Here is a 10,884-nt window from a genome sequence, read left to right on the forward strand (position 1 = left end):
TGAATTACACTCTGATTATCATTCTTATGCATTGCAGCTGTACAGTAATTATACCAGGCACATATCCTACGAAGGTTAAAAGGTAAATATGCGATCCTTGAGGAAGAAATTAGACGAAAAGTTGCAAAATTGGAAATTTCTAATTAGGAGCCATTCATTAATTACGTAAGAATGATTTTAGCCATCTTCAACCCCCCTACCCACTTCTTACATAAGATTTTACCTAAAGTTTTCATTTATAAGCTTCAAAGTGTGTAAATATGAACATATTTACGATTTTAAAAACTTATTACGAAATAAAATTTTTTACAATAACAATATATAAATGAAATTATATATTAAAAATGAAAAAATAGATCTCATAGTTTGTGGAACGTCTAAATAAAAAATTTTTGTAGCTTTTCAAACTGCCCTTTAATTTTCTTTACGATTTTTCTTTCCTGAGACATTGCTGTACGGACATTTTTTTTTCAAAGGAAAATGTTTATTATGCACATTCCGACTTGTAAAATATTACGTAAGAATTACTTTTACCGAGATAAGGTTATGTATAGATTTTTTCGCCCTCCCCCCCCCCCCCCCCCCCCTCCCCTTGAAACCCTTACGTAATTAACGAATGGCCCCTTACTGCTATTCGCCTGTTGTTAATTTTTTCGTTACGCAAAATTCATTTCTACTCTTTATATCTACAGCTGGCAGTAACCAGGCTACGAAATTTGACCCAGATTTTGCGAACTGACTCTATTTTCGCGATTCCGCGGATTCGAGTTAGTAGAAGAGACCGCATTTGCGACTCCCGTTGCCCGACGTAATCACGTCATTACAAACGATCGAGTTTACTTAGTTAGCTGTAGGTACGCGCTTGTTTGCAAATATGTGCAAATCGAGCGGGGATCTCCTCTCCGAATGCAGATCTTGGCAAACCGTCAAGATAAAAACTTGACATATGTTACAGTAAAACGCGTGCCGTCGAGATATTGGAAATCGCAACACGCGTTCAAGTATATCTAAGGTATAAGTCGGTGTGTGCGTGCAAAAATGCGAAAGATGTTACAGACGTTCGCAGGCGTGCAGCGGACTAACGAAGACACACAATTAGATTCGAGAAGCCGCGGAAGACTTTTGCGCATCGGAAAGAGCTGTGCTGGGTACGGCTTTAGATTTCCTTGAAGTGTTTACTAGACCATTATGATCTGATCCCGCGTACATAGTTTTCTCGGAAGTTGATATACTGTGATATAGGTATGTTGGATAAATTACTTGACAGAGAAAATAAAACGCCAGCTTATAGACAGCCAGCAGCTTATGCTTCTGCGTAGCCGTGGTTCGATCATGAGTGCCTGTCATGTATATACATGTATACATCATACGCACCTCGTGTATCAGAGAGATGAGATACCGTCGTGACTCTATGGGTGGGGGTGAGCCGTGAGGATATAGAATGAAAAATAGATGAGCTGTGAACATCGAGCGTTTGAAAAAGCGAAAATTCAATTTTAAGAATTTAAAAACGTAGAAAGTCTAAGTATGGAGAATCGAATCTATATGGAAAGGTCAGAATATAGAATACCGAAATGTAGAATCGTCGAAATTTGTCTCGATGATATAGAATGGTATACAGATTAAAGATTTTGCCTTTGTGTGTTTTCATTTTTTTATATTTCATCTTTTGTCGTTCGTACTTCTGATTCTAAATTTTCTATAGGTACTTGTACTTTCTATATTTTCACAATTTTAAAAATTTAATTTTTGCGTCTGTGAAAATTTGGGTCTTCTATTAATCAGCTGTTCTAGATTTTTACCCCTACCCGTCGTGCTCTATACACTATATATGTATACATATATATATATATATATTTTTGCCTGAATTCTAGCCCGCGATTAGATCTAAAAAACTAATGCTGAAAGTTTCGCAACAGATTGATACCGATACTCGGGTCTGATCGGTATCAGAACCTTCAAACGACGGATAAAACACTTTCCAGTATAAATCTTACACTGTTCAATTACCAACAATGCCTACTATTCTCGGGTCTTGGCAGGTGCGCAAAATAATATATACCTATTCCGCCTGTGTGTATTTCACATGTATTACGCATTTGAAAAATTTGCAAATTCCTACAACCCAAGCTTAGTGATTAAACCTAGATCCCACCGCCTTGCTGTCAAATTATTATGTCAGCTTACGAATTATTTCTAACTGATGAAAAATTAATTCAATTTTTCTTCCTTTCATAGTGATTTGCTAAAAGCTATAACAGTATCATGAAATGTATTACATGAGGAGGAGGGACTTGATATGGTCGTTACGTAACGATAGTTTATCGATAAAGAATATAAAATGTTTTATAGGTTGTCTAAAAATAAATGCTACAATATTTTACTTTACTAATTTAAATATCTATACATACATGTAATATATGTATATCCCGCTTCCATTCGAACTGCAATTATACAATAATATAACATTCCTGCAAAAGTTGGCAATATAATTGAGCTCTATCCATGGGAACCTGTTATTGCGAGTAAAAAAAAAAGTCTCTGAATGTGCAGACAGGAAGCTTAAACTCGCACACGCATTACGTGCGTACGCATATTTGCTGTCTATATACTCAACAGTTTTGGAGGTATGTGCGAACGTTGCAGAACGCAAGTAGGTATATTGCGAGGAATTTTTTTTTTTTTTTTTTTTTTTACAACAAAATTTCATACCCCGCAGATATTTATCTCGGGGTCTAGACTCAACCGCGAGGTTGCCGAGCGAGCATATCCTCGTTAATTCCGATCGGTCCCATGTGTATAATTATGCACGAAAATTATTTTCGAGAATCTGCGTTACAGCCAACTCAAATAATCTCTATATCTCACATGAATTTCCCCGAATTTCAACTGCCAATGTAGAACACCGTTTTTACATTATACGGTACGATTGAATTTACAATTTCAAAGGCGAAGAATGTGTAATTTGGCGAAAAAGTACACTAAAGAATAAATACCTCGCGGCGGTTTTATGGCTGTAAAGAATAAACTCGGTCGACTATTTCTTCGCTATATAAGACATAGATGTGCGTATATATATATGTATATAATATACATAAAAACCTACACCACTCTTGCAAAATTTGAGATCGTTTCACGTGGTCGAGCTCAGCTGCCGTAAACAAATTTTACACAGTCTGATGAAGGATTCTGGCACCTGACACACTACTTGGAATTCGATTTTTGTTTTCTTTTATTTGATTTTTTTTTTTTTTTTTTTTTTTTTTTTTTTTTTTTTTGTAGCACTGGATATCGCGCAAATAATTACAATTAAGCGGGTACTAAGAATAAAGCGTTCAGAGATAACATCCGCTAACGCGCAGTTATAATTTGTCAGCGACATATGGCTCATCAATCGCAAATTTTTTAATCCAATGTACAAGAAATACATAGATGCTAGGGCAGTATACCTGTACTGTAATCTGTTAATATTCTTGTGGTAATAAAATTTGACGTCAATAATTTTTTGTTTTGTTTTTTCTTTCACCTGCACCTTGATCGCAGAGAAGTTATTACTTCGGGTATACTTCCGTCAATTCTGCACGTAACGATTCGTATGAACGACTCTAATCACCGGAAACTGTGTTTTCGTTACCACAGAAGCCTTTGCTTAATTGTAGGTAACTCTGCGTTGATTTGCATAGATGAAGAAGTAGCCGTTGGGTTTTTTTCTAACAGTACATAATGATTTTATATATACACATCGGTTGTTCACAACATGAACCGTTCAGGATTTTTACGGCACTGGAACAGCGATCAAAAATTATGAGCCTATCTCGAGTTGTAGAAACGTAGATTATCGTCGATAATTAATGGTAGATAATAATCAGATTTGATATATTAACAGGTGTAGAAATAAAGATTGTATCTCTTGGTAACAGAGAATGTGCAAAAAATTTCCCGCTAAATTACGCGGAATTTATACGCCTTGCCGGAAGTGCTATAATTATCGGGTACGGTTTTCTATCTGTAATATCTGTAATAAACAGATATTAACCGGAATTTGTTATCCCGCGATTTTTTTTCGTCCTTTTAATTACGATTCGCGAATATACTAATTACACTGATCTCTATGGAGATCGTCTTTTGTTTCCAGGAATTATTGTAGGATACAGTGCGTGATAAATGTTAATCCAAAGGTCAGTTAATTCCAGGATACGATCGCTTCTGATATTTCATACGGTATTCCCTGTATAATGTGTACAACATTCAGCATTTGCAGAATTAGATTCGCAGAATAGCCGGGCGTATGACAGGAATTTGCGAAAAAGTGAAACGAACATTACGTAAACGCACTGCAAGAATGCGGCACCGCATGCGCACAGTAGTTTGATCGAAAACGAGGAAGCGACCTTGGATCGCGATTCGCGATACGAAATTATGCGATTCGACGAAAACCGCAATTATCGCGGTGACAGACAGCGAGTTCGAACTAGATTCCGTTTTTATACTCAGAGAAAGTCCTGTTTCCGCATTTCGAGATATCCGACCTTCTTGTAGCGTTTATAACGAGCCGCGCATATCAAGGTTAATATGCGAATACCGTATGTAAACATTTGCATAAACTATCGGCTACTTAATTTACATAAAAATGTGAAAATTCTCCGAAATTATTCTAGTATTTGTCCTTGTCGGGACAATTTTTCGACGGATGTTGCACCTGCAATGATGTTGAGACGGTGATTTTTTCTTTCTTAAAGCTGTATGGAGTCTACAGTTCGGTTGAAAAAATAATGAAACAATAACGCGATGAGACAGAGCTTTAAGTATATTGTCACTGAAGGTAATCCATGCGACTGTAAGAGTTCCCGTGATGGAGGAGAAAGTGTTAAAATACTGTAATTCAATTACAAACATCTCATTACGTTAACGACATCATAGAAATCTCATTATTCTACTATTAAACTAATTTTATTAATAAATCAATTTTCCACAGATCGTCTAGATCAAATTGTGATTAAGAATAACGTATTTCTTGTTTAATCGAAAGTTTATAATCTGTAAATTGGATTTTTTTCGTCAATCGCAAAGGAACTGAATAAAGAATGCAAAAAAATCCAGGATTTTGCATAAAAATGAACAAGGTTGCCACTATAATGGCATTTGTCACTCAAAGGGTTGAGTGCACTCACGCGATTGAGGAATGTTGTATCACATACATATATACATATATATACATGAGAAGACTGTCGATTCTGCCTCCGCTATCCTGTGACCGTCTAGACTGTACAATAATAAATAAAAATAGTCGAAAATCCGATCGACAGTTGGCCAAATGTGCGACGTAGTAGATTTTCAGCGAAACATAGGTGATGAGGGTGTACGTAAATGTGCGGTGGCGGCGAGAAAGCGTCGATTGGCAAAAGGCAAAAAAACTAGCGTGAACGCGTTGCGTAGGTACAGCAACGCGCAATTGTAGTGGCAAAATCGTTGGCGCCACTTTAACATATTTTTAGCAACACCTGTCTCAGTTTTCCGTCAACGACTAAATATGTCGTCAAGCCTGTTCGTAAACATCCCGACGCGTTTCATCGTCGACGTCACTAGCATCGGATAAAAGGAACGGAGGAGCCAAAGTGAAAATAGCGTCTTGACGGCCAGTGATGCTTACATGACGTCAAGAGGTCGTGTAGATTCGCCGGATAGACAGTTCGTGGAATATTTAAAACTGTTTTGCAGCGCTGTTTTCTATTTTCATTCTCTCCATTTCTCACATTCCTCCTCTTTCTTGTATTGAGCTTCTTTTTTGTTAATTTCGCTGCAGTGACGCCATCCCGTGTCATCAATTATCAATAATAATAATAACAACAACAAGAAATATTATTGTTATTCATCTTTTTTTTCAAAAAAAAAAAAAAAAAAAAAAAAAGAAAAGAAAGACACTTTGGCGTCGCTCGTCGTCCAGACCAGAACACCGCTTTACTCATCTCGAAGGAACGCGAGCGTCTAGCCTCGGTCTTTGTTCGACGTTTGAAAATCGTATTTGAAGAATTGTTTTGAGGCTGTTTTCAACCGACAGCTAACAGCAACTTCTCCGAAGTCCCATAATTCAACTTTCGGATTATGGCCAACCCCCGCGCTTAGCTCGCCCACGATCACCGTCCGTGAATCATTTCTCGAAATAAACTTTCCACCTTCCTAAAATAGCATTCCACGATTAACGCTGCACGAAACGCGTGACTTCTTATGTGCTAATCCAGATCCGAGTCTTCCTCAGTGGGTCACGTGTGTATAAGAAATGTGTGTGTTGCGTGTGTCTGTGCTTCGCGAAGTTCTTCCGCAAGATGGTAAATCCGGCGCGGCAATAAAGCACTTTACAATATCGAGCTATTTATAACAACGTTGAATGCAAGTAAGATAAAATAAAAATCTTAATTAATGCGTGTCACACACGCGAAGTGTGATACTTACCGGCTGTTGTCTTGCACTCGGCATACAGTGGCTTGATAAAATTTTTGCAAAATTCTTGAGGTCTTCGATCCTTGTGTGAACAGCTTTTTATAAACCAGATCCAGCGAAGAGTATTGTTTCCGAATGCCCAGAACTAATTAAACTCCGGTGTAAAAATCAAAAAGGAACTTTTAGCGTCGCTCGTTCGTTCGCTAGTTGTGCAAAATATTCCACAGCGAAAGTGTTTTACGCCGCACCAAAAACGGCACAACCATTATACGCGTGTAACACTTGCAGCGAGGTGAACAGCTTCTGAGATCGTTGTGCACCGTTAGTTACTCGGAACTAGAGAGTTTCGTTACTTTTAGCACCTGCGTTATACGCCGTGGCGTTAAAACAATTTTGTGGTATTCTGAAATTTTTTTTTGGGTGAATCGATTCCGCCGTTGAATAATATATTTGAAAAATACCGAGAAAACTTGTTTGCGAAATTGAACGTCGATGGAATCGTGGAAAAGCTCGTCTTACTTACGAAATTTTACGAGACTGTAGAATTAGTAACGTTAACGTAACGAAACGTCAGAGAACAAATCGTTCTGCGCAATTCTAGAATGACTTTCTAGAAATTGGCTTTGCAAATTGGAAGAAACTCAAAATACCGATTTGAAGTTTGCGGAATGAATTCCGTATTTAGGACTGGAACATAGAAAGTATAAACTCGAGAAATACGTTTGCGTTTATTCGCAAGTTTAATTGATCAACCGGTAATTTGCGCGTTTCGCCGCACCAGTTATCCCCGTTATTTGCACGTTTTTCGCTGGTTGTCATGACTACTTTTTCCCCCCTTTCGCAGAAATCCGGGACAATTCATTCCCGCTGATATGCAACTCGTTGGACAAATTGCGCAATTTCCCAGACTATGCAACGAGCCCACGAATACTTCCGGCATTATACACGCGCATTGCCCATATGCAAAGGTATTCATAAGGAAGTATATGAATACATACATGCGTGTTCGTATTATTTGTATACCAGCGCGAGCAAAGAGCGCGGAAATGTCAGCTCAGGTTGAGATCAGATGTCAGACTGAACCGGAATTCCGTTCGGCCAAGATGAAAACCGAGAGATTTTCACACGGGTTGTTCGCAGCTCTGTTTCTCGGTTATTTGCGTTATCTATACCCTGCACGTTTGTAATATCGAAATTCAGAGAACTCGGTAAGGGATTCTTTTCACGATTCTAATGGGGTATTCGATCTCCTATACCGAAAACCTGATTTATACTTTTCAAGATATTTCTTTCTCAGTCAAAGAAAAAAGGCACTTATTGACTCGGCGCTGCAGCTGTTCCAGGGGTCGCTTTATCTGCTCAGGAATGCGGTATCTTCGAGTATTTCTGCCGAAGTTGGCGCGATAAGCGGATTAAAGTGTTAGGCTTCGAAACGAGTGCGAAGCATCTCGACGAAATTGATGAAAAAAATCAGTTTTTACAATGGATACTTTTGCCCACGCTATCAAATCTTTGTATTACACCAGCGTAAGACGATGGACACGAGAATGGAAAAAAACTAAAAACTACCCCGGCACCAGGTAGGCCCGGTATCTAGGTTATTTGGTTCAACGGTTACGAGACGGTTGCATTGTTTCAGGAAATGGCGATAAGTCATAATTCAATTCCGCCAAATATGTCCAGTACCATTTCGCGGTAAAGGTTGCACACCAGTTGGGGTTAGATAGTTGAAAATTTTCTGCATTAGTCATCCCGATCGTCCACGCGGTATCCGAACTGTAAGAACATGACGTACGCACAACGTGTGAGATACCTGTAGGCATATGTATGTATGTACATACATACATTGTAACCCGAATGTGATCATCGACGTCGAGAGATTAGTCATTGTTGCGGTGCACAGAAAGCACCCAACGCCGATGTGTATGATGATAATAATACATTCGAGATTTTCAGCCGGCGTTGGTATATTCCGTATTATGATATAGTAGTAAAACATAACCGATAAGGCGGTGACGTATTGCGGATAAAAACGGAGCACTCTGCGGTGCCCTGCATTTGACATTTCCGTGTTATGTGTGTACATATGTATGTACAACGCCGCGAGACTTTCGTTCTTAACAGTCTCTAATTTTATTCGTGAGTGTATAATTTTACGCATCCTCGTACCGTATGAACTAATGAATCCTGTATTTATTTGTAACTTACCCCATTTCATTCAAAATTTAAAGTTAACGACTGTTGGTCGATTGGAACTTTTTATATTCATACCCACACGCTATAATCAGAAACTCCTGAGCGAATACAATAAACGACTTTAGGAATTTAACAGTTTTGTATATCGTATTGCAGAGTTAAAAGAGTCTAAGAAGTATAAATTTTTGGAGACTGATTTATATTTAGCAAGATATGTTAAATCTAGACAATTTTCTATATACTCTTTTATTTTACGGTTTTAATGTCGTAGATGTGCGAGTTGAACAACCACACAATGATTGATTAATCGATTGAGTTCTCGTTCACGAACTTTTGCTTTAAATTGAAACAGGTTTTGCTGAATATTTATAAAACCTTCTACAATGTGTATGGAATATACTTCCACATTTATAAATCCAAGCCAATATTGAATAACTTTTTTAGAGTTTTTTAAAGTCGATGTTCCATTTATTATAGTTTAAAGAATTCCGCTTTCAAACGATTCGTGTTAGGCACCCGCGTCATGCGATTGGCAAACACGACTCTAAAAGGACACGATGTAATTTCACTGGGATATCCTGAACGGTTCTTGAAACGGAAATTGCGGATGTATGAGAATAGTATTTCTGGAATATGATGGTGGAAGATAGAATTGCAAATTAGTCAATGGTACACATTGGCGATTCAAACCTCGCGTACTACCAGTAATATTTACCCGGAAGTTTCTCTTCCTCAATTTCACCCCCTTTTCGTATGCTTTTCAGGGATATAACAACTCAGTACAGGCGGAATGTCACGTTTTTTTTAGAATTTCAGCTAGATCATTTTTATGAGAATATGATCAAGCGTTTCCATAAACGGACGATGCAACGTCCGATGGAGACGATGATGATTACTTTCAAGCTGAGGAAAAGGTCATTATATTCTGTTATTTAAAACAGGAGCCTCTCTCTGCCGACAAAGCGATAGAGATTATCGCGTTATTCTCGGTATAGGGGACAAAAAGGACGAGGATAGCGGACGCTGGTCAGGTCTTGTAAATGTAACGAAGAGTATCACGATTCCCTGTAGGCCTGCCTTGCATGGGTCCCACAACGCTGAACTCTTCTTCGAGGAACTTATCGAACGGAGGTATCACGATGATGGAGGTAGGCATGATACACGGGCCCAACCCTACGCCACGTCAGTTCTTAACATGCATATACATGATGAGCACCTATTTGTCCCGCAGCTCTGGTATACCTCGGCGATTTTTTATTTCATTTGAAGAAAACCGATGATATATCGTTTCTTAAAATACAAACGATTCCCTATAAAAAAAAAACCCTCTCGAGTTTATAATTTACAGGATAGCTATATTTACATATTATACACGTAACCATATATTTTTAGAAGAGGAACTTCCTTCACAGGATAATATGTATGTAATAATCAATCGACAAGTATGCCAGCTCATTTTTATTCTCGTTATTACGATATTGCTGTAATTGAGCTGAATTTTCTTTATATTTATATACTCGTATATATATATATATTTAATCGAATCTCAAAGGTTTCTTCGTTATAATATCGTTATTATTCACCCAGTGTTTGTTTATTTTCCCTATTTCTCGAAGCGTGACTCAGACACGGAGTGTCACGTCGCCTTGGAGCGTTCGAAGGCTATGTTTAAAATACCAGTCTATACCCGACGCATCGAGCCCGGAGGAATGCTAAAATTGATCCACGTAGGTATTCCTAGAACGGCGTATAGCCGTATAACATGCACCGCGCGAGACTGCGTCGCGTCTTCGGCCCTCTCTGCTCGTCTCACCCTCCACTCAGGATTTCCGACGCTTCGATTTCGGCTCTACGTCTCATCCTCAGGCGACGAGGGTCCGCATGCACCCCGGCTGCACTCCGAGAACCCGATGCATCCTCGAAGTAGTATATCCACGGGAAGTAGTAGTATAAGTAGTTGCAGCATGCGTTTGCGCTCGCCTTTGCACCCTGCGGGCTTTCCAGGAACGAATAACGATTCTGATGCGGGAACGTGTTATTACAAATGATAAGTGCCAACCACCCCTCCCTTCTCCCCCTCCTCCTCCTCCTCCTCCTCGTCTCGGAGATAATGTTCTTCGGCGAAACCACGGTGACCTCTGAGAGGAGGGCAGACATTTGACAGATTTTATATTCGACGGACGTTACGATGATTAACAACGTCGTATTCGTACGGCATCGGTGCAATGTAGTTAAGATTGATTTCTTGGA

This window comes from Diprion similis, chromosome 4 (genome assembly GCF_021155765.1).
Source record: "Diprion similis isolate iyDipSimi1 chromosome 4, iyDipSimi1.1, whole genome shotgun sequence".
NCBI classification, from domain to species: domain Eukaryota; kingdom Metazoa; phylum Arthropoda; class Insecta; order Hymenoptera; family Diprionidae; genus Diprion; species Diprion similis.